This window comes from Meleagris gallopavo, chromosome 7, assembly GCF_905368555.1.
Source record: "Meleagris gallopavo chromosome 7, MGAL_WU_HG_1.1, whole genome shotgun sequence".
Classification (NCBI taxonomy): domain Eukaryota; kingdom Metazoa; phylum Chordata; class Aves; order Galliformes; family Phasianidae; genus Meleagris; species Meleagris gallopavo.
This window is the reverse complement of record NC_139410.1, coordinates 72,758-97,536: the sequence shown is the minus strand read 5'-3', so window position 1 is coordinate 97,536 and position 24,779 is coordinate 72,758. Positions and strand designations below refer to the sequence as shown.

General features: G+C 38.7%; 1 long non-coding RNA gene across 1 annotated transcript in view; it reads left to right on the top strand.

Annotated features, from left to right (window-relative positions):
- LOC146543918 (uncharacterized) overlaps positions 1 to 23,572 on the top strand; it is a 138,373-nt gene extending 114,801 nt beyond the window's left edge. The window contains exon 6 of the long non-coding RNA XR_014884442.1: positions 23,295 to 23,572. This is a non-coding gene — a long non-coding RNA (uncharacterized LOC146543918). The remainder of the gene's footprint in view (positions 1 to 23,294) is intronic.
- Positions 23,573 to 24,779: the final 1,207 nt, after the last annotated feature.

The window sequence follows — 24,779 nt, the reverse complement described above, 5'->3', positions numbered from 1 at the left end:
AATTTGTCTAGAAAAAAATCAGGAAACTTAGACTCAACAGTGACAGTAATGTTACAAAAAGATTTCATCATCTTTTGAAAGCAGTATATTAAAATCTTTTCTGGTCTGAATGCAAAAATGCAATAGAAGTTAATGGCGAGAGGCTTAGCCAGACAACTCCAGACTATTGCATCCGTTCTTTAATTTCCACTGTCACTGCTGTGTTACAGCCTGCTACGATAATTGCAGCGTGCACTTCTAAAGTACAATCTGTTAGGAACATCAATAACATAGTCTTTAAATAAGTCTATTGTCCTGATTTATAAAACACTTAGATGCAAAACTTCATAATTGACATGGTGCCAGTCCCTAGTTTTGAAAAATGTAATTAAGTTAGTTACCAGCATCCAGCCCATAAATGATAAGTAATTGTTTTAGCTACTTTATTTGAGCATTGAAATAATTAAAAAAAAAAAAAAGTTGAGAAATTAAAATTGGAAACCAGTAGCTTGAAACATGTGTAAATCAAGAAATACAGAACTACTCAGGTTTCCAGAAAAATATTTGGTTTCCTGTTATTCAAGTGTAAAATCTAATAAAAATACCAAGTATGTAATTATGAACCAGGTGCTCTTTTATTTTTATAATTGCTGTAAATCTAAATGATGGAAACTATCAAAATAATCCTATTTCTATATTAATTTTCCCCCTGCTTTTAATCTTTAAATGAATGTTCTTTGGATTTCATGTGTTCATCTGTTTAGAATCTGTCTGCTGTTAGTATAACAGGATTATAAACCCAAAAGTTATTTCCTTGATGATTTTTAATTCAGGAGATTCAGTTCTAGAAGTTGAGTAAATTAATGACATTATTTTGGGGAAAGAGCTGACAAATTACATTGATACCTGACGTGTCTTTAAACCCTTATAACCATTTCAAGATGCTTAAGCTCCAATCTTGAAACATGTTTTGTGGCCATAAAGTGCTCTTGCAGTTGTTGAAGGTGCCGTCCATCTCATAAGCCATCACAATCTCATGACAATCTCTTACTCAAGAACTGGCAGATTTGTATACCTTTCAGTTTGATTTACAAAATCGATATGATGAAAAATGATTTTTTAGCTGAGAATATACAGAAATTGATGTAAAACATATTGGGTGTTTTTTTGTTTTTTTTTTTGTTTGTTTGTTTTTTAATGGGTGTACTGGGTACCTTCAGAATTTCTCTTATGCCATGTAATTCAATCTAGTAGCTCATCTGTGAAGTGGGGAACACAGGCTTTTACGCAGCTGCCTTTTCACTATTAGAGGCCAACTGTTCCCCACCGCTACCCTATTTCTTATAATGTGTCATGTTTCTTTAATCATCATTACACCATATTAGAAGCCACGGTGTGGGGGAAGTTATTAGGCATCTTCCATAGAAAACGCATTTGCATAATCAGCTTGATGATCTAAGCAACACATTGAACGCACATTTGAATCAATTAGGTAGACAATTCCAACTGTTTTGTACAGTCATAGAATCGCGGGGGTTGGAGCGGACCTCTGGAGATCATCTAGTTGATCCCCCCTGCTAAAGTGGTTCCCTAAAGTAGGTTGCCCAAGAAAGTGTCCAGGTGGGTCTTGAGTATCGCCAATGGAGGAGACTATGCAGCCTCTCTGGATGCTGGTATAGTGCTTAGTCACCATCAGAATAAAAAAATTTTTCCTCATGTTTATATGGAACTGCTTCTGTTCCATTCTGTGCCCATTGCCCCTTGTATTGTTACTGGATACTGCTTGAAAAAAGCTTGATCCCATCCATTTACTCTCAACTTCTAGATCTTTGTAAACATTTTGTCAGCCTTCTCTTCTCTGGGCCAAACAGGTTTCTCAGCCTTTCTTCATACGGGGGATGCTCCAGATCCTTTATCATCTTTGTTGCCCTCTATTGGACTCTCTCCAGAAGCTCCCTGTCCTTCTTGAACTGGGGAACCCAGAACTGGACAAAGCATTCCAGGTGTGGCCTCACTAGGGCAGAGTAGAAGAAGAGAATCATCTCCCTCAACCTGCTGTCCGCACCCTTTTTAATTCACCCCAGGATGCCATAGGCCTTGGCCACGAGGGCACACTGTCTGCTTATGGCCAGCTGGTTGTCCACCTGGACACCTAGGTCATCCTCTGCAGAGCAACTCTCCAGCAGGTCAGCCCCTGTGCTGATACGTGCAGTTATTCCTCCCCAGGTGTAGAGCTCTTCAGGTGTGACAGCCACTCCTTTTAGCTTTGTGTCATCGACAGACTTGCTGAGAGTGGACTTTATCCCATCATGCAGGCCGTGATGAAGATGTTGAACAGGACAGGACCTAGCACCAGCCCCTGGGGAGCCACTCTGCACAGTTGTAAATAGCCATAACCTGATTTTCTCTCAGTGCTTAGACCTTTTTTATTTTATTTTTGCAGGATCTGTATCATATAGTGAATATCATACAGACAGTTTGATATGGTTAGTTAATAAATGCACATCCTAATGTATAAAACACGTGTAGCTTAATATCTTCAGTCAAGCCTTGATTAAAAAAAAAGTTCATTAGACTGAACTTTTGATTATAGCTTTAGTAGCAGAAAATACCTTAGTTCAGGCAACAGAAAAGTTTTGATTATTGAACGTGGTGTTCTCTGCAGAATCCACGCTACAAAGTGTGCTTTCCGTCTCTCTACAGTTTGCTCTTTGTATTTTTCCTCAGTAAATTATAAGCTCTTTGTGTACTGTTTTTGTTGTTACTCATTTACCATATGATTATGAGGGGGCTCGTGCCACCTCATTCTCAAAATAAGCATGATTAATGATAATGTCACAATTTTCACCAAGTAAATTTTTCGCAATCGCTAAAATTGATTTGATCTGCTTTTTTTTTTTTTTTTTAAGAAAATTGAGATCAATTTGGAGTTATTCTGCCTTTTTTCTTTTTGTTTTTTTTTTTCTTATGTGTGGATGAGGGATTGTTTTAGGCTTATTTCATTTGGTAAAGTTGTTCTTAGCTTTTTGAAATGGAGGGGAACATCCATTTTAAAAGAATGTTTAAACAAGGCAAAACATTTCAATCACACCTTTTCCTAGAAATATTCCAAGGCATGTTTGTTTTAGCAGAGAAATAATTTGCAACTAAGAGTTCAAAAGGAAGAATGCGTAGAGGGAAGACTTTGCTATGGCTTTCATGCTTTATTAAGTGCAAAGAGAAATTGAATAGAAAATAAAGTTATGCATGAAGGTTGGGAAGGAGCGAACGCAAGGAAGATAGATTAGGTTCAGCATTTTTTCTGTTTAGAACAGAAGCAAATTGTACTTAGTTAGAAAGCATGATATTAAAATGCACATGGCATAAATTTACAGTGCACCCTGAACGCTGGTTATGGCAAAGCTGTGCTCTTTCACAAGCAGATCCCAAGAATGCATTATTGACTGGAAGCTGCAAATAAGTTATTCAAAATAAAGCCTTCTCTGCAGATTAGAAAGGCAGGAGCCAGGAATCTTTGTACAACCACTCCTTCTTCAAGGAGTGTTGCATTCTCAGTCCATGGTATACTTGCTCCCACGTTCTTAAATTGCTGTTTCCATCCTTCTCTCCTGCTTTGTTCTGAGACTTCAGGAAGGGCAGTAGGCACTTGGTCATTTATTGCAGGATTAAGGGGGATGCCTACATATTAAATTGCTCAAAATCATTACCCAGCATTGGCAATTAAATACATGTATTTTTGTCCATTAGCAATGTCATCAGCAGTATTTTCCTGCGGAGTTACAAGATGAATAAGTATTCCATTCCATCAGTATTGAACTAAAACTTAGAAAATGTTTATTTTTGGTCCATGCTTAAGATACTTACATGTTAGTATCTGATAATCACTAGAGCTATGAAATGGCAAACAGTAAAAAGAATCAACATGTGAATTCCTGATGTGTTTCCTTTTATGATCAAAATGATGTTTCACTTTTCTTAAAAAGCTATTCCTTCTGTAAAATTGTGAACTCCATTCCATATTCCTTACCTACGTTTCTTGGCACATTGAGGTATTGAGGTGTGATGGTGATGTAAATGACCATTTTCCTAGTAAGAGATTTGCCATCTTAAGTGTCCGTGGCAGTAAGAGGAAGTTTTTCCAGTTATGCTCTTTGTATTCTCAGCAAATAAGAGCCAGTAAAGGATGTGTTTTGAATCGTTAACTGACTTCATAAATATCTTTATTACTAGAGTTTGTGCAAGAAGCACTTGTTTTCTATGTTTCAGGATGCATTTTCCTTGCTTTTTTTTTTAACTTGTAAAAAGTATATTTGGTATAAAAATTAATAAGTAATAAACTACACATTGAATTCCATTTATTATGATTGCCTTAAATGAACGAAATTTCACTTGAATTCCTGGCACATGGGGGATTGTGTGAAGGATCCTATAAAAAAAATAATTTTAACTGAATTCTAATATCACTGTTTATGCAGCCTGTAGAAAATTGGGTGTTACTTATGTCAGAGCAAGTTCAAATAGTAACATCGTGAACAAACTTGCAGCCTAGAAAAGGTTTTTTATGATATTGTAGAGGACTCTGCTTGTTCTTAGAGGCACAGAATGCATTCAAGCTCCCTATTTCCCTTCTTCAGTGCTACTCCCCAGCACATCTGCCCACCAACCTCAGCTCTCTGCGAGGATTTTTAGTGGCCTTGGCCCTTAGGGAGCTGTGGCAATGGCCAGACTCCCTCCATGCCTTGACTGAGATGAATTCATTAATTTAATAGCGCACTTTTCCAATCACATATACTTGGCTGAGTTGCACAGTTTAATAATTGAGATATTATTTACAATTCTTCTTTGTATGTACTGTTGGTGAAGATGAATACTCTCCTGATTTAATTTGTCACAGATCCAGGCACCTGTTTCTCTAGCTGAGCTGCTTCGTATCTCAGCTGTGGGTTTTCTGAAGTACTTTGGCAACTGAGTTACATCTTCACTAGTTAAACAACATACTTCAGCTGTAAAGTTATTTACAAACTCTTCTGATCAAGCTGCGTACACTTGGGCTGAATTTGCTACAGACAGCACTTTGCAAATGGATCTGAATTCTTTACTAATCATGGTCGATGAATTAATTTATTTGATTAGCAGTAATTTGCATTATTTGTTGATTACATTCTTCAGTTCCCACCCTAAAGAGCTGTGTTGTTGCTAGTGCTGGTTAATTGCTTACCGCACTGCCTCGGAGAGGATGGCATTCTGGTTGTGGATAAAAAGATCTTTGTCTCTTAAAATCCTTCCAAGAAAAATACTCCTTACATGTCAAATAGAGGAAGATAAGTTTAAAAAATGAGAGGTACATGTAAAACCATGTTTTCCTGTAACCTTTGAGTCTTCTTTGTTTCTTGTGCTATGTTTGCTTTCTCCTGTTCTTGTTCTTCATTATTGTTAAGCAAGTGCTATTTTTCTTACCGTTTCTTTGGCAATGTTGGATGGGTTTTCTGGTTTGTTTGTTTTTTTTTTCAACAGTGCCATGAGAGATTTTAAAACAAGTGCACCCATTAGCATCAGGTTCCCCATTGGCCTAAACTGCAGTGTAAGCCCTCACTGATCTGCACTCAATTACACGTGGCAGACACATAGAGAAATGTAGTTGTAAGCTCTGAGGGTGGCCCGGTGCAGGCCAGCAAGTTACTGGGCCAAGCTGCCTTTTTTATCTTCTTCAGTGTGTTTAAGTGTACTGTGGTATACTTCCCCTATTAATAAGAAAAATTCATTCAGGAGACTGTGTGCAGGCGCTACACAGGCTTTGCAAATATTTCTTTTCATAAAACATCTTTGAAATACCTGAGGGTCTCTATTATAGGTAATTAAGTCTTCCCCTCTCTTGCTCAGAGCACCACTATCTCTGTAGTGCTTAGAGTAAGGTATTATACTTAATGTTCTCACCAACGTAAGTGGTTAACAGTCACCATAGAACTTAGAGCAGGAAAGTTTGAATGCAGTTGCTGCCTGAGAGGGCTGGCAGCATAGTTTTCTCTGTGCGTTGCTACATTCTGGAGCATTACATTTTGTCTGCCCCTTTATAGCTTTATCCTTCTGTGTCCTGAGGTGCTCGCAGTTGTGTCCTAGCAGTGTGTGGCTCTCCAACTCCCCTAAGAATGCAGAAATCTCAGTATCATATTAGCCACCTCGATTTTTCTGGCGCTAAGATAGTTGTAAGCAAAAGGTTGCACATTATAGTGTTTCAGTAATTTCATACCTGACTGCCTTTAGAACATCTTAGTGAATATCATTTGGTCTTGGGGATTTGCTGCTTATTCATTTTAACAATTTGTTCCTACTTCTATTCTACTGACACTTACCTTTCAGGTGGTCTGTCTGACACGTCCATCATAACAAAAGTTTTAGGTATAACTTGTTTAAATTTATTTCAATGTGTGTAGGAATGAGAGTTCATTCTCCTGCCTTCTGCAAGCTCTTCTTTCTCACGGTAAATCCTTGTTGGCCCTAGAAAGTCCCAGGCAGCACTCCTACTCCTGGAGCGTTGAAAGAAACTAGTTCTGGTTTTTATCTCCTAAGCAAATCGTTCAGTGTTTGCAGTGTTCCTGTTGTGTTTTACACCTGCCTTGCTTACATTTGTAAAACAAAAGACAAACAGACCAACAGAAAAGCCTTTACAGTTAATTAGGTTACATTCAGTTTAAGCTTCTGTATTAGAATTAAGTCTTCCTTTTATAACAATCTTTCACATTCGTATGTAAGTTCCCCTTTGGAAACTGAAAATTGATGTAACAGGTCTCTTGGCTTTTCTGGTGCTCAGCTGAAATGGAACTTCCTTTTCAATGTATCTCTTCCACTTTCTTCTTCAGTTCGTTGCCCTCTCTGTGCCCTTAGTTTTGTGGTTCCGTGAAGCAGCTGAGCATGGCTTGGGCTTTCTGCCCTTTCACGCCCCTCGGCTTTCCTGCAATGGCTGTTTCTAGTTTCTGAATGGCTTGCGATATCAATTCTATTTTTAGACATAAACCACATGAGCTTCCAAAACTCAGAAATACAGAAACAGGCAGTTAATTCTATGAAATTGAGGACTTTTTACATGCAGTTATTTTGTCAGCCAATGGATCTTTCCAGTAGGTTTTGCATCATGTTTTGAGTCTTTTCATATTCACTCAGTTCAGCCATGGCAACTAATCCTGTTATTCCATCATTATTCTTGATGTTTTATTAGAGAATTTGTATGTTTCTCTTGGAATTTATGGGGGGAAAAAAAAAAATAAAATTTTCAGTAAGAAAAAAACATCTGCGTTAAAAAGATATTTTCTGTGTACAGTGTCAAAACAGTGAATTGTTTTGAGAAAGTGCCTCTGCACTTTTATGCCTTATGCCAAGCTGCCATAGATGGTTACTGCATTCTGGTAAGTAATTGGTCTGCTGGCATTACACCCACATTCCCTCAAAGGGTGAAAATAAAATTATAAAGTGCGGCATAAAGCCTGAAATGGCCACCTTTAAGTTTAATCTTCCCCTTAATGTTGTAGAGTCTATAAAATATGCATTAATTCAAAATTCTAATAGCTTTTATCAATCCATCTTTCCTTTGTAAAGTAGACAACATCTAATATGTACAGTCTCTCTCTCTTTATGCTTTCAACCTCATGATAAATCTTACTATCTTGCCTTTTTAAGGTTTTAAAGTTACCTAAGCAATGTTTGATCATCTGCAGCATGCAAAGCAATAAACAGCTCCTGCCCTTTTACACAAGCAGAAAGAACATGGTTCATAATGTTTTAACATATTGGCAAAACAATCGTTGTTGTCACGTACACCAATTAATATGTTTCTATTGACTATGTACTTTTCCTTTAAGTACAAACTTGCGGTAATATTCCTCAGCTTACTGCTTTCTTAATGAACTCCCTACATTACATAGGAAAACAATTTATTAAAAGGAATTACATGAATAGAAAAAAAGCCATCAGTGATTTCAAGTATTCCATCACGAAACAATATTAAAAATTAATAATGGGATATTGCCTGTACATGTAGAAGTATCATAATTGCAGTCATGCTTAACAATCAAGTTATTATACATAACAACCAGGGTGTGACTGGAACAAAAGGATAAATTTGTCTTCCTGAACTACAGAGAGATTTGTAGGATCAGCGGCCAATGGCTGTCATCATCCAGGACAACAAAAAAATGAGCCCACCCTGAATAGTTTTCTTTGTTTTTCAGTTTTTGTGGGTCTCAAGATTGATGGATGTTTTTCTAGGGCATCACTGCTTCAGCCCTATCCTCTGTCCTCGGCTTTCATGATACATGTGCAGAAAAGACTTTGTCTTCCCTCACATCTCTGAATGCACTTGAAACATATCTAATTTCAGTTATTTACATTCTTGCTGTTGTTTTATCATTAAAATTATTGGAAAATATCCATCTTAAGAATAAGTAATTGATATTTTTTAACTGAGCATTTAATGTAGCAGAGAAACTGACTGCCACCTGCAAAATATTTATTTAGATTTCAAAAAAGGCTTTTTAGACCTTTAAAAATAACTGGGGTTGTATGGATAACTTTCAAAAAGTACTGTAAAAGAGAGTGTTCATGCTTCGGTGTTTAAGCTAAATGCTGTCATTAAATATTGGTCGCTTAGGATTTAGTTCACAAGGCTACAGTCAGATAGTCGTTGCTCTTCCCTTTAGAATTTCCTGTTGTCCCTTTGGATGCTTCAAGTTACGTCTGTAGGTGTGACAACAGGTGGAGCTGGCACTTATTCTGCATCTTAGTCCACGGACTTAAACCATCCCATTTCCCATCACACTGGAAAGCTGTGTTGTGAGTGGTTTCAGCTGGAAAGTCTCAGTTTAGAGGTCGGTGACCTGCAGCAAGGGACCTCGGTATGCTGTAGCCTTTTTGGTAGCCCACTTTGAATTCCCAAATTTGCGTTAGAGTTTGTCTCCTTAATGCTTGTAGGACATCACACTTAGGGTTTGGCTCTTTACTTTTAATTCACTAAAATCCAGTTGAATCAATTAACAATACTATCTTTCAGGAAAGGGGGAGTAGGCAACGTGCTCAAAAAATAGAGGGGAGTGTCACAGAAACCTGGGGATTGCTGATGACACAAGTGTAAGGATGAAAGCAGGGGTTGTGGCAATGATCGGGAGATTTGAGATAAAGGAAACTGAGGCTAGGGCAGATAATCCTGAGACTGCCCACTGCTCCGTGTAAATGGCCCACTCTTCACACATCTTGGAGCCAGCGAATGCTGCCCGTTGCTGACTTTTGTCAGAGATGGAGTTTTGCATGGCAGACAGTCCCTCTGCATCCATGGTAAGCTACAGCTCAATATGTTAGGATGAGCCAGCGCTGATGCTGAGTTTTCCAGTACCCAAGCATCGTAGCTGAGCTACCACTTTTCTAAATTGTCTCTGTGGGTAACAAATATGAAAGTCAATTCCCTGCAAAGAAGCAGAATCAGGAAGCTGTAATGTAGTAATGTTACCCATCTCCTTAACTACCCTTTTTCAAGCAGTTCACGATCGGCTCAGTGTTGTTCCTTCCTTTCCACCCCTAACTTTATCCCACTGGCGAGGCCTACAGCAAAGCACACAGAAGAGACTTTTCTGCTGAGTAGTAATTATGGGAGCAGCACTCTCAGTGATGCTAGTGGAAGCTAAATGTTGTTGATAACTTTGAGGTGGGAAAAATACGTTCGTGTTAGGACTTGGTGATCTCAGCACTGTGCTGTAGGGAAGCACCTTGTGCAAAGCTGGACAAGTGACAAGGGTACCTGCAGCTGTGGTCACTGATGCTTGGCATGTGGTAGAAGTTGCTGGTTGTACTCATCAGCATTTGTATAACCTATTCAGATTATTTCAGCAGTGTGACCTACAAGATTCTGAGTGTTTTATATCAGTGGTTTAGCTTACAGGTTTTTCATACAGAGGCACAGTTACTAACCAGGGTGGCTAAGACCAATTTTTATGTGACATTTTTCTCAAATAAGTTAATCTTTATTGGAAAAGATGCAAAAATATAAATGTAAGAACAGCGCAGAGCTACGATGCATTCTAAAAACTAGAGAGGAGACGGTAACTAGCCAAGCAATTAGGTTTCATAGGTCATCATCTTTTGCAAAAAAACTACCAGCGTGATCGTTATCTACCTCAGAGACAGCATGGCCTCGTAGAACATGTCTCTGTCATGCAACTTCTGGAGAATTGTTAGGTCAGTCTATTTAAATCTCTGAGCATCTGAATTTTGTTTTCAAAATGTAGCCCAGTCTGTCAGGTCTCTTCACTGCAGATACTTTTCCTGCTCTCACAAAGAGCGTCGCCCAAGCGCTAGTTAAGAGCGACACCAAGCGGTGAAACACTTTATTCCTATGCGACATTTTTCAAAATATTTCCTCTGCTTCACCTTTGATTTTGAAACGCTTCTCTGTCGTTTGTTATTTTGCTGTTCTGGTTCCGTTTTGAACAGCCCCGATTGTGCCAGTGAATATTTTTTTCCTTCAATGCTCGCAAGTTCTCATTTGTTATATAACCAAACACTATCCTCAGAGCGCTGCTCTGATTCTTTCTGTCCATATACTGCTAACCGTGTAAAATTTCCTTTCTCTAGAATAGAGAAATCACTGGATTTTCATGAGGTATGTGTTGAGAAAGATATGCACACAGAAAAGCAGCAACTGCACTGAAATCCTTTGTAGAACAGCAAAAATAAATAGGTAAATCAGCAACACGAGCTATTAGGTAGAGAATCTTCAAGGAACAGAGAATCTGGTCATGCCAGAATAATGCAGCCTTGTTTCTCCTACACGTCTTTTCTAATGGGAGGTATCCAGTGGCAACCTGTTCCCTGTTTTCTTCCTCACCAGGGCTCTTGTGTAGGAAGGACAGGGATAAAGCTGCCTGCTTAAAACCCTGCTGACAAAACCAAAATTGATAGTGCCATTGAATTAGAGCCCACTGCCAGACAGCAATTTATATGGTGGCATCGTTCATAAATCCACAGAATAACAGCTCTGATTGTAGTCATTCCTTTCCTTGTCAGTCAGTTAGAGATTCTTGGTGGCCTTATTAGCACCATATTTCTTAAATTTGTGATCGTATACTTCAAAAAGAGCTGTATTAGCCTCAAGCGTTGCTTTCTGCAGCAAGCAGGATGGCTAAGTTGAATTGGTCTTTCTTAACGGCTATCTTACCAACAAAATACCATCTGTAGAAGTCCAGTACTCTATTTTTGTTATTAAAAGCAGGGCAAGAAAATAAATATTGAAGAACATCTACGCAAATGACAGACAGGAAATACCTGTCTAGAAAACAAACCTAAGGAATTGGGGACTGGGGAGACTAAGAGTGGAGATTACAGAAAAAAAATATGTTTTCTTTTGAATAGAAGTCATTGGTAAGTCTCTGAGTTAATGGCCAGTCCTGCTACTCACAGGATAAGTAGTAGTTGTGTAATTGCTTGCATTAAAAATGATACCAACGAAAGATCAGTTAAAGATGATTGAGTAAAGAAATAACTAAGTCAGTCTGCTATGCTTGCTAAAAATAGCATATTTAAGTAACTACTCTTTTCTCAGGATTGGCAACTATTCTAACTGCAGACATGAAATTCTTTCCCTAAGTGAGTTTTTGGCATAGATAGTAAGCTCCGTGCTGTTCATGTAGGACACAAGTGCATTTGTGCCATTGAGTTGGAAGGTGACAGTGCTTTTTGATGGTGCCCTTGTGATCTCAGTAATTATCAGCTCCCTTGCCAGCATAATGAACTAGTGGAGCAAAATACAGTTGATGCCAGTGGAATTGTGAGGATTCAACTAATTCCTGCTACTGCAGAAACTGCTGCTGTGTCAGGATGAATGGCGACAAAACTGCAGAGGATACATCTTTAAAAGGAGGAAAGGAGAAACTTTTCCAAGGAAAGAGCAAGATAATCATAAGAGGCCTATACCCATTTTATATGATTGGCTATAGTGGATGCTCTAGTTCAACATTTTAGCGTTCAGCGTTTTTTGAATTTCAGTAAATACTGCGTTTGAGTATTGTTGTTAAATTTTGATGTGTTTCTTGCAAATAAGCCGCTATTAGTGAGTTCTTGAGTTTTCCAGGTAAAAATGTTAGTTTATCATCATTCCAATTACGCGGTTACACACAGACATGTGTAAGTTCCTTGAATGCCCATCATCTGGTAGTTCTTTACCAAGCACTTCTTCGGGTAATTGCGTTTAATGTCTCAGCAAGCTGTGCATGGTAGTGGCCCAATTTTATAAGACACAGAATAAGGTTTGTTGATAATAGTCACTTTCATAATCTTTTGATTATGAAACCAGCACTGATTTTGTACGTGACTTTTTATGGAATCATAGAAGCCATGGACCATGAAGTCAACTCCTGGCTGCACGCAGGACCACGCAATCCAAAATCAGAGCATGTATCTGAAAGTGTCATCCAGGCACTTCTTGAACTCCAGCAAGTTCGGTGCCATGACCAGTTCCTTGGGAAGCCTGTTCCAGTGCCTGACCACTCTCTCAGTAAATGTGATATCCAACCTGACCCTCTCCTGCTGCAGCTTCACGCTATTCCCTTGGGTTCTATCCCTGTTACCAGAGAGCAGAGACCAGCCCCTGTCCTAGCATTCCCCATCATGAGGAAGCCACGGGCCACAATGAGGCCTCCCCTCAGCCGCCTCTTCTCTGGGCTGAGCACACAAGGGGACTTCAGCCACTCCTCCCTTCTAGACTCTTCACCATCTTTCTAGCACTCCTTTGGACATTCTCTAGTAGTTTTATGTCCTTTATGTACTGTGGATCCCAAACCTGCTGGAGGTACTGCACAGTACTAGATGTGAGGCTGCACCAGTGCAATGTAGAGTGGGACAATCACTTCACTTGACTGGCTAGCAGCATTGTTCTTGATGCACCCCCGGATGTGATTGGCCTTCCTGGCTACCTGAGCACACGGTTGATTCCTGTTCAACTCGCTGTCAACCAAGATTTCTTTCAGCAGGGCTGCTCTCCTATATCTCATTCCCCAGTCTGTATATATAACCAGGATCTTTCTCAAGTGCAGAATCCGGCACTTAGTCTTGTTATCTTTCAGCTGTAGATGGAAAGTAAAATTTCTGGGCATGGGCCATTGGTTGCAACATCAGCTACCTCTCGCTGGCAATGCACCACTGCATAAAACTGCTTTTTCAGTGGTGACTTTGCATACTGTACCACAGTGCAATCTTACGTTTTGGAGCATCTGCTTGCCCAGAAAGAAGTGATTGTTTTATGTATTAAGTGCCCCTACTGACAAATATGTGACTCTGCTATTTCTGGCCATGCCTCTCAGTGTTCACCATTTCAAGAAACAGCAGTTGTTTTGTTGCCAGAATTGCTTGGTTTCCATAGAGATTTGATGCCCACTCATTGTCAATGCTGAAATTAATGTAATAAGAAATTTCGCAAGAAAGGCTGTAAAAAGAGCTGCTTATGCTGTAAAAGGAATTCCATATGGCTTCACATTAAAAATCCTTTTGCTATTCCTCATTCATGCTTTATCAAGTTGAGAGCAATGTTACCATGCTTCTCTTTGAAAGGGCATTGGAGATAGCGCAGAAAATAATGTGTAAATGCAAGAGAAAAAATAAACTGTTTTTAATTAGTGGCAAGCAAGGCCTCTCATATTTATAGAATCATAGAATTATCCTGGTTGGAAGGGACCTTTGGAGATCATCCACTGAAACCCCATTGCTAAAACAGGTTCCCTAGAGTAGGTTGCACAGGAAAGTGTCCAGGCTGGTCTTGAATATCTAGGAGGATCTTGAATATAGCAGGAGGTGTTTTGAGATGATGCTATTTATCTCCATTTGGAAGAGGAACTACGTTTTTATGTACTTAATTGTTCATAAGTCATATTCTGCAGTGGTTCACACCTGCAAATATCAAGAGAGTTCCAAGACCCCAGGCAGCAGTCATTGGAAGATAAGCATTGAATTTCTTTCACAGTGTTGTAAGAATTGAGCAACATGAAACTTGCATTTTCCAAGATAGAGAACCGGGAAGGAGGATGTACTTGAGATGTTTGCTGTATAGCAAATTTAAGATCTTGAGGAAAAAAATTACCTTATCTTTCAAGATCCAGGCAGGTTTTGTGACATATGAAGTACCATATGGGATACTGCTGAATCGTGGGACTTGTTTCAGCTCTTGCTGAGGCTATCTAAGAGATGTTTTGAGATGTTTTCATACAGTTTGCAGAAGTTAATAAAATATCGTATGAAACAGCTTCTGAATTAATCAAAAGCATTTTGAATCTCTCCTCAAACTACAGAAAAGAAAGGCTAAAAGCTGTTTAATATTGATTAGCCTCCTGGCAGAAGCTATTTTTTAAGTTTGCGATTGCATCTTTGGGTAGGGTCCTACAAAGCTGTGAAAGAGTCGCCCTCAAGTCCTGACTAGCAGTTCTTAGCACTCGCTCCCTCAGTAATGAAGTTATGAGCTGGTTTTTGGGTTAGGCAGCTGAATCAAGCAAAGTTACAGCTTGTGGATTTGGGGGTTTGAAAGAGTTATCCTGTTTCATTGTCAAGAAAATACATTCTTGCTTAGTTATGTCAACTTTTCTGTACTTAAAAATTCTTTCCTAAGGAAAAAGTCACCAGATATGCTAACCCACAACTACAGGACATTTGCCGTTTTCTCATTGTAGTAAACTGTTGAAGTTTTCAAATATTTTCATAAGACTGTATGAACTAAAGGCTCATTACTTTAACAGAAAATTATATAATAGAAATTTTAAAAGAATCTATCCTTTCTGTACAGGTATAATACGATCATCTCTCTCCTGGGATAAGTGAGCTCTTAGAATTTTCCATAGAAATTCTGTATCTGCCAACTTTGAATATGTTTAAGGGAAATGTCTTAAAGTAACCTAAAAATAGCTGAGCAGATAGAAACCTGCTGGCAATTATATGTCAACAATAAAATAAAACCCAACGTTCTGTCTCTTAATGATGTACAAGTGATATATGACAAAAGACTGCATTATTAATTAGGAGATCATATATAGTTAATGCGTAATACTCAAAGTGCTTTATCTGAATAATTCATAGAATAGCTACTTTTTCCAAAGCATCCTCTCATACTTTACATTAGTCACTCAGGTACATTGTAAGGGTTAAACCAGCATCAGCCCTTATTATTGTACATTACTAATTGGCAGGACATAAATGACTATTCATTATTTTTCAGTGAGATGATTATGCATGAGGTCTTAGCAAATCATTTAATGAAATCATCATGCTGTGCATGTTAACATTACAACAGTATCCTACTCACAAGGGGGAGAGAGAAGAAGAATCATTAATGAAGGACTGAAAATGAAAAAAGTAACTTCTTTTTTACAGGAAGTAAAATGCCTTGTGAAAGAAAACAGGAGAATTGAAACCAATTTTATTTCTAGGTTTTCTAATCTACCATACTAGTAACTGCTACCAATCAACACAGGTCTTTGAGTAGATGCTGCGTGTTTTGTCTTGCTTTTGAGACTCTTAGGCATTCAAAGCCTGCAGACCACTGGTCTCTCTGTGTGGGGGACACTTTGTAATCAGACTTCTTAGAGGAAAAAAAATAGCTTCTGCAGTTTGTAATTTTTAAAGAGATATCTGAAGTTTTCATTTTAGTTCATTGACGCATGGAGAATAAGATTGAGTTCACTCAATTTTATTTCAGCACTGTTGACTGCTTTTCACATATACCAAGTGAGTTATTTCACTCCTGTATACTTCTACTTTTATTTACCTTAAAACCCAATGAAGGTGTCCTTTGTGTTTCTCATAAAAAAAAGAAGACCAGACTGATGATAGACGTCAACAGAAAGCTGCATCCAAGAGTAGAATGAACTGTCTTAATGTGCTTTCAACACCAAACTTTTTATGGCTATGCTGCATCAAGGTAAATCAATACTCAGTGAGCTCGTAACTCTTCTCTTAATTTAGTGAAAATGCAAGTGGAAATATTTTGGGAAATCTCCAAGCAATAAGAAGCATTTTTGAGCAGTCCTGTACTTTTTTTTTATGTTATTATATAGAAATTGTTCAAATATGCATGGTTGTTCTTTTTGCTTGCTTTTCATACTTCAGAAAATAAATCCAGTAGATTTCTTTTATTTATAGTATAGATTGGAGCAAAACACCAACAGAAGATTTATCCTTTTATATTAAGTTGTTTGACTGAGTTTCTCCACTGAAAATTTGTTGTGAAATCCATAGTAAGACACAATAGTCTTTGTGGTCGAAAAACATCTGGCATTGTGGTACACCTTAATGAATACTTCAAACACCTCTGAGTGTAATTTAGATTTTCTATGATATTCTGTAAGTGTTTCGTTACGTCTATGTTTCCCTCAGCATTTGCTTGAAACTGTGTGAATGAAAATGCATTACGGCCCTGTCATCGAAAATCATTTGCATCCTCGTTCCTGTAGTAGTGAACTCAACTATTCAAAGACCGGAAGAAATGATCAATTCAGAGACACTGGGTGCCAACCTTATGAAACAAGGGTGCTTTTAGATACCAGAATTAAGAAAAGAATGTTTTTTCTTTTGTCCTATTTTCCACAACTATGAAATATTAGTAAGTACTCCCGAAAGAGGAGAAGTACAGATTTGTTGGAAGTCCATAGACTTTTCAGGCTCCACAGACTAGATAGAGTTAGACAGCCACTCTAGCAGTAGTGGAAGAGCAATCTGAACATGTGTTACAGGAAGAAAAATATTAGCAAGAGTTGCAGATGGATTATCGGCAAATCTTAAAAATTCAAAGATGGTTTAACTTGTCGAGAACGTATGTGCTTATTGTAATTATATTTATGTAAAGAAAACCTACTTAGAGGCCCTTGTAAGATGCCTACCCCGGTTAGTTCTCCACTGGCAGCTGTACTCCGATGTTTTTCACACACAACCATTTCTAGTCCTGCCAAAGGCAGCATTCCCACTGCACCGAGGACATAAACATTTACTGATGTTTATTCCCGTGAAAGTTTTGTATTTAAAATAAACCTTTTTGAAAGCTATCTAAAATCTTGAGCTCAAATCAATAGTTATATGGTTCTTACCCCATTCGCTATTTTCTGTAACGCCTATTGTATTTTATACATCATTTCAGAGAAGTAACCCTATCTGCATGTACTGAGGTTACTTGCAGCAACTGCCATTTGTTGCTTTTCTCCTGTTTGCACTGTCTCCGAGAGACTTGATGCTCAAGTAGCAGCTTGTGATCTCCAGAAGCCTCTGCCCTGAGCAGCAGGACTGCACATGGCTGCTCAAGTGAGAGCAGGGCTTTGCCGCTGCAGAGGTTGCTCTCAGGGGACTGCTGTCATATCCTTGCCACGTCACCTCCAAACACCCAGCAATGCTATTTATAATGGTGAGGTTTTGCTAGTTTAAAAAGCCGTTATTTGGAAATAGTGTCACGGATAGTGTTCAGAACAAGATTGGACTTGAACAGCTTGGAGTTCAGGGAGCATCTCCACTGCGTTTTGCACTTTAATGTACAAGTGGCTGCCGTATCAGGAACAAACTGCACCATGCTCCAGGGCCGTGGATGGCAGGGAGATGGGGATGGGATTTTGCAGCTTATGTGAAAAGTGTTGATGGGGAAAATGATTTTTTGTTGAAAAGAGAGAATGTGCTTCTGAATATTTTTTTTAAGACAAAAAAGTTTAAGTTAAGTTGTTGGTCTAATGGAGAATTATATGTGAAAAAATATTTTTTTATAAATCTTTTGTCCCTTTCTTCAAATTTGAAACATTTCCTGTAAAATTTTCTGCCTTAGAATGTCTAAAACTATTTGCCAATTTTGAAAATACTTTTAGCTTCCTGAAATTAAAATGAGTTGCAAACTTCCTGCTAAGCTAATAAAAATTTTGCCCATCTCTTTGCCAGATACCTTAAAACTCAGCAAGAAGGAGAGATAATTGCACTTCCTGCAAGCTCACCTATACAATTAATTAGGTAGTAGAGATGGGCATGACTCCTGGGTCTGAAATAAGGCAGCCTGGTTTTTGTTTTTTTTTCTTTTTACATATTCCAGCACTATGACAGAGTTGCCTTCTGGCCTTCCAGATTTTTTTCATAACTGAGAGCTGGAAATAGTGTCTTATTTTCCTATTAACAAATCTGAGATTCTGTTGCAATCATGTTACTGTAGGTGCTGGCTTTGAAGGCTTCAGTATGTACTGCTTTATCCCTTAATCACGTGCTGGATAAGCCTGGTGGTAGCCCGGATAAGGATTCCAATTAAATATGCTGTGAAATGGTTGCTGTGACTTTTCAAGTGAGCGGCTGTGTGAAACTGGGGCAGTCCCATCAGCTCCTCCCTCTGCCCAGCACTGAGATATGGCAGCTCAGTGTCGGGATACTTGTCAGTTCTGGGTGGCCAAGGGGAGTTACAGGTGTCTGAATACATTCGTGCAGAGGGATTGAAAGAGCAATGTTTTAAAGAATGCAGCTGAAACTTTTTTCCACATAGTTTTGTACTTCCTTGGCTGGTGACTGGAAGGGCAGAGGGAATTTTTTCCATCCGTTGGAAAATTTTTTTTCCATCCTTTGACAGCTGCAGCCCATCTGGTCTCATTGCTAATTTTCATAGCATCACTGTTATGTTTTCCGTAACAAAGCACAGCCTCATCTTTTTGATCTGGCTTTTATTAACGCTGTGAAAGAAACAGAAGTTGAGGTTCCCATGCAAAAGCCCTGCGTGTACATGTGCTGCGAACCACACAGAACAAAGTGTCTCCTGTGTTCAGAACAGGCTGCTCTCAGAAACAGAAGGTTTGACTTAATGAAAATCTCAGTTCTTAATTTAAGTGTGCCCCATAACTATATCTTAGTGAAAGCTCTTTCAGCCCATCCATTCTGCACACTGAGTGCACCCATTTCTTTTCTATTTCAGTTAAAGGAATAAGGATCGACATCTTTCGAGAGACTTTCCTTTATCTCAGGAACACTTGAAAATGTGAAATAATTGGCTAAAAATACACAAGATCTAATACATACCTTAACCAGGAACCCCCATTTTGCCACTGTTCAGTCTTCTTTACGTCTTTCTCCTTGTTCTGTGGCATGTGTGGTAGAGAGCAGCTCCAACCTGCATTTCAGTAGCAGTTTGCCTGGTAAGGGGGAACTGTGGTGGTAAGTGCTCTGTGTTTGTGAAAAATAATGCCTTAAAGTGGCAAAATGAAAGCAACCTCAACTGGAGAACACTTCTGAAAGTTTGCTCCTACAAACCTTGATGAGATCCTGACTGAAGGTACTGCCACAGGTATATTTTGATGTACTTAACTTTGATCTTAGCATGCACTGTGTCTGTTACACTTTCAAAATTTCCATCTTCACTTTCCTATGTGCAAATGAGGGGAAGTAAAGGAAAAACATGCCCAAATGCTCATAATGCTCCATTTCAAAAGGGAATACCTGTTTCCAAAGGGGAATCACAGTGAGTGACGGCTGTTTTTACCCAAAAACGAGATGTAGGTCAGAATGTCAAATACTACAGTATAGTCCTGAAACCACTGTACTAAACGGAAGGTAAATGAGAAAATAGGATAAGTTTATGTTGTTTAAAAGACAACCATTTTGATTAAACGCAACTAATTGCTTTTAGCCCTGTGGCAAGCTGAAGACAGTAACTGCCTTGAAAATTTATGATGTTTCTTTCTTTTCCATGAAGCTATCCGACAGACCTGTAACCTGCAGGCAAGGTTAATGTAAGAGCTAGGTTGTCAGGGCTGCATGATGCAGCTGATGGAACAAATCTATCCCAAGCATGATCTGATTTCTCCTCCCTGGAAGCACTCAAGGCCAGGCTGGATGGTGCTGTGAGCAACCTGGTCTAGAGGGAATGCCTATAGCAGAGACTTGGAACCAGATAATCTTAAAGGTCCCTTCCAAACCCAACCATTCCATTTTTCTATGAAGAGGTTCTAGACATGAAGAAATGCTTGGGTGTATCAGGGCTGGAGTAAAGGCTAAAGTAGTTTGGATTAAGCATTCTTTCCGCGCAAACAGCTTTTTTTTTTTTTTCATTGAGTGTAAATGGGTAACTATGTTAATGTTCCTGGTATTGCTCACAAGAGGTCCTTTAACAACTCTGAATAGTCAAGTATCCTTCTACTGGACAAATTTGACCAGTGGGAATCTTTCATTTTTTTGTTTTCATCAATAATAAATTAAAATTCACATATTAAAGTACACTGATGTGATAGCCCAGCCTACGTGAGGCATTCCAGGTAGGTTTTAGCAGTTGCTTGCTGACTTGTTCTCAAACAGTTACAAGTGGACTAATCTCTTCTGTTGGAAAAGTATATCGTCGGCCCCTACAATCTTCAGTAACTCTACAGTCAGAAAACAGGTGCTTTGTGAGAGACCGGATGCATGTAATCTGAGGCTCCCCAGAGCCTCTCACATCACTCTGCAGTCTATCATAAGGCAGAGTTCTTCTTAAGTCTTTTCCAAGGCTTCTCTAGATGCTGTTTGCAATACAGTGATCAGAACAGTGCTTTAAACAAAACAAAGCACTCCAAAAAACCCACACCGCTACCAATACGTTTAGCTGCATTGCATTCCTGCTTGCTGCATGAGTGCAGTTTCACAGCCCACACCACCAGTGTTGATTTGTCCCTAGAGCTGTACTCTTTTGAGGATGTTACCCTGGATTTCTAGAAGGAGATTTGGTACACATAAATTTTATTGTTGTCAGTACAATGCATTCCCATACAAATAACTATATCTTGGATGGGAGATTTTTCTGCTATGGCATTAAGACACGCTGGTTGAGTTTAGGTGATTCATGACTCATTCTCTTTCTGCATTTGACTTCACTAGTAGACTAGCAGTAAAAAGACAAACTACAACCTCAATGTCCTCTGCAAATTTGACTTCTGTGGAAATTTATTTCAGATCTATACTCTAAGACATATTTCTATGTACTGTAAATTGCAGTTGTAAGTAGGCAGAACAGCCTATCAGGCACAAATTAACTCCCCAAACTTCAACACCAAGTTGGCTGCCTTAGAAACAAAGCTGCCATTTGAGGTTCTATTTCAAGTTAGTGAGAGAGGAGGGCCAACCTTTCACTGAGAAAGGTTACAAGGTGAAACCATGAGGAAACACTGTTTTGGCATTTTGTCCTAGGTGAGAGGCTATAGATAGCTAAAGATTTTAAGGAGAGATTGCACCTGAAGCAGCGAATGAGAGGAACCTCCCTTTTTTTTCTGAGCTTACCCTGTAGCTGGGTTGAATGTGAAGATACTTAAAAAAAAAAGACATGTTTACCAGATGTCCACATATGAAAAACATAATGGGACAAACAAGAGAGGAGTACTTGAAGCTTAAGAAAACCAAGCCTTTATAGCAAAAGGATTACAAAATACCAAGTTGCAAAAGAATCATAAAATAAGATACAGAAACTGTTCAGTGTAAATGCTGGTAATAGCATTCTCATTCACAGAGCTGCCCTATTTAAAAACAATGCTGTTAGAAACTAGGGTGTGTTGTTTTTTTTTTTTTACATGATTGGAATATTCATAAATCGGTGACTAGTACAACTAAATCTCATCCAAATTAGATCCTTATAGATTTACAGTGGATGTCTCCCTCCATGTAAGTTTCCATAGTTACAGCACAGTTCTGCATGGAGCACACTTCGATCACAAATTGTTCACGTTTATATAGAAATAGTTTGAAGATATTTTTTTTTTTAGCTTTATTAGAAATGAGACCGACAAGTCTTAAAGGAGAATTCATTGTCTGTGCCTGGGCACAGCAGTGGTCCCAGGAGAATTCTTTACTGCCCTCCTTTTCTTAGGATAGTCAGCCATCACTGGGCCTTGTGGATCTTTGATGCTGTGAGTTGACTACAGGTGCTGTTGAGGATATAGAGTGGCAAAAGTGATATGGAGGGAAAAAGTGTTTCTAAAAAAAAAAAAAATAATATATGTTGTCATTCCATTTATAAACTACATGATGTCCTTACAGTTGAACTTCAGAGCCATCTTGCTGGAAGAAGACAAAACCTGTTCTTCATTCATCCTTTCATGATATCTTTGTCTTTCTAATGATTTTCTGCATTTATATACAGGCTCAGACATAGCTGCTGTTTAGAATATTTTTTCTGATACATTTCTGCAATTCTGAAATTGACCGAGAGCTATTTCTTTTCACTAGTTTGATAAATTCAGAAAATAAACAACTTTTTTCTTATGACCTTGGCTTCTGATCCTTATGTGACTAATTTGGCTCAAGCCTTCTTGGCATGATTTAAGAGATGGGACACATTCTTTTTTTTTTTTTCTTCTTCCTGTTCCCTTACTATTCCCTCATAATTAATATAAATTAGAAAAACCTGCAGGGGGCCTAGGCTCCTCTCTTAATCTGTTTCCAAGATAACATTTCTTAAGTTTAAGTAGAGTGTCAGAGGCAAGATGGAAAACTAAGTGTTCTAAACATCCTGACATGTAATGGAAATTAAGCTCCAACCACTGTCTGTGCCTTTCAAAGTATTGCTCTGTTCCTAATTCTATCTGTTGAAATTGCTGCCCATTTCCAAGTTTTTCTACGTCTAAACACCTAGACATATAACGCAAAATTATCTCACAGTAGTGCTGGGAGGAATCCTGGTCTTGAATCTGACTCGCCTCTTTCCTTGCATTCATCAAAAAAGAAACATTGATTTAGTTGCTTGATATGCAGGAATTTTGAAATACTCTGGTCAGTTTGGGGGGGGTGGACATGTAAAAAGTAATTTCTAAGCTGAGTTAATTAATGGTGTATTGAACCTGTCACTCGTTGGCACTGTTTCCACTAGTTTAATGATTTCCAGAATCTTCTAATAGAGGATAGAGGATTTTAGTAGAGTTATTTCCTTTATCTTTCAGCAGTTGGAAAATCTAATCGCTGCTAAAATTCTTCCGGGCTTTTATTAAGTTAGCTCTGATTTATATAATTTGCCATGAAGTTCATTAAAGACTTCATTAATTTTTCACCAATCTGTAACCGTCTTATCACTGCTGTTTTTATTAGCTGAGATATAATTAACTAGGTTTGACTTTTTTAATTTGGGGGCAAGTCATTTACCTGCCCTCTCACCACTTTGATAATAATTACATTTTGCTTTGTCAGATTTGAAACGGTTCTCTTCCTATCCATCAGTTCCAGTGATTAGGACCCTCTATTTCAGACCAAGTGTTTGTGCTGACATTTTCATCTGAGCAGTTTATGTTCTCATTCTCATTATCTGACCGGATTATCATTTTTTTTTTTCCTCTTTCCAGAAGAATGATGTGTTTTGATACTTCCAAGACTAAAAAGACAAGACACGCAGCTCAACCACATACCCTGGTTAGATTGATGTCAACCCCAAGTTGTGTTGGTGTATGTACACTTACCTTCCAGAACCTCTGTGGCTTATTCTTGGAACAGAAAAGAAGAAAACCCTGCAGAGGTATGTTGCATATTAAACTACAAGTCAGGGCACTGATTACAACTGTTTTATAGGGTAGGATTCTTTAACAACTTTATGTACTCTGGTACAGCTTCTCTACGTTCATTACACCACCATTTATAACATGCCATCAGTCATTTGCACTTGACTTGAAGTGTCTGCCAATGATTTGCAGAGCACTAGCATTGTTGGGTGCATAGCTCCACTGAAGGCCTGGAAGATCACTGTGACCATTCTGTGATGGTCTGTGATGGACCAGAGCACAAGTGCCAGCCTAAGGGCTGGATTCTTAACTGCCAAATAAAGATAAGGAATCAGCAAGTAAGTAGTGAAGAGTTTATGTTTTGAATGAAAGACATGACTGGCTGGAGGAGAAGAATGATTATTTCTTCCTTGCCGACATGTCTGTTTTTTGCTGAAAGAGAGTGTGGCTGGGAGCGTTAGTCTGGTCATACTGAGTCAGCAGGCCTTTTCTATGCATCTTAAAACATGATTAGCTAAGTGGTTCTCACAGAAGCACTTTTGGCAATGCATAGGGCTGGCAGGAAGCCTGTGTGCACACTTGCCGAAGTTCCCAAAATTGTGTTATAGAATAGCTTTCTTTTTTTTTTGTTCAAGTTTCATGTGGAGTTCTTCCTCAATTCAGTATATGAGCTATTACAGACCGATAAGGATTGGGAAGAAGGAGAAAATAAGTGATGTGAAGGTAGAGCACCCCTTTTGGTTGGCTGTGTTTCAGTGTTGTATAATCAGTGAATGTACAGATGATATAGTTACAAAATGTACTAGAGTTTAGCTATGCAGTTATTCCAAAACAGAATAGTTAGAACACTTACCTGTATCCTGGACTTACTATGAATCTCCAGAGAAGGGAATCTCCAGAAGAGATCTTTCCCTACTGGCAGTCAGCTCTTAAATGGTTCTAGGAGAGGTGGAGCCAGGCTCCACCCCTTCCTGCAGCCCAGGTGAATTGCCTTCACCTGTGCTCCCGTGGCTGACTCAGTGCTCGCCTCAGGTGATCAATCAGAAGTTCAGGCTCTGATTCAGCAGTTCCCATACAAGTGTATGTGTCATTTACTGTCATTACTGTTTTTTCTAAATTTGTATGATGTAAATAATAAATATAAGTAGGTATTAAAGGCATGAGTGGGAAGGGGAGTGGGAGGGGAAAAACTGACAGTTCTCTGGTTTGTTTCAAATCAGAGATGATTGACCTTTTTGAGTCAATCTAAAAATAGCAACGTTAAATGAGTAATCACAATTTCCATAGGAAAAATGAATACATGACCCTTTATCTCCTTTTCTTATTTCTTTC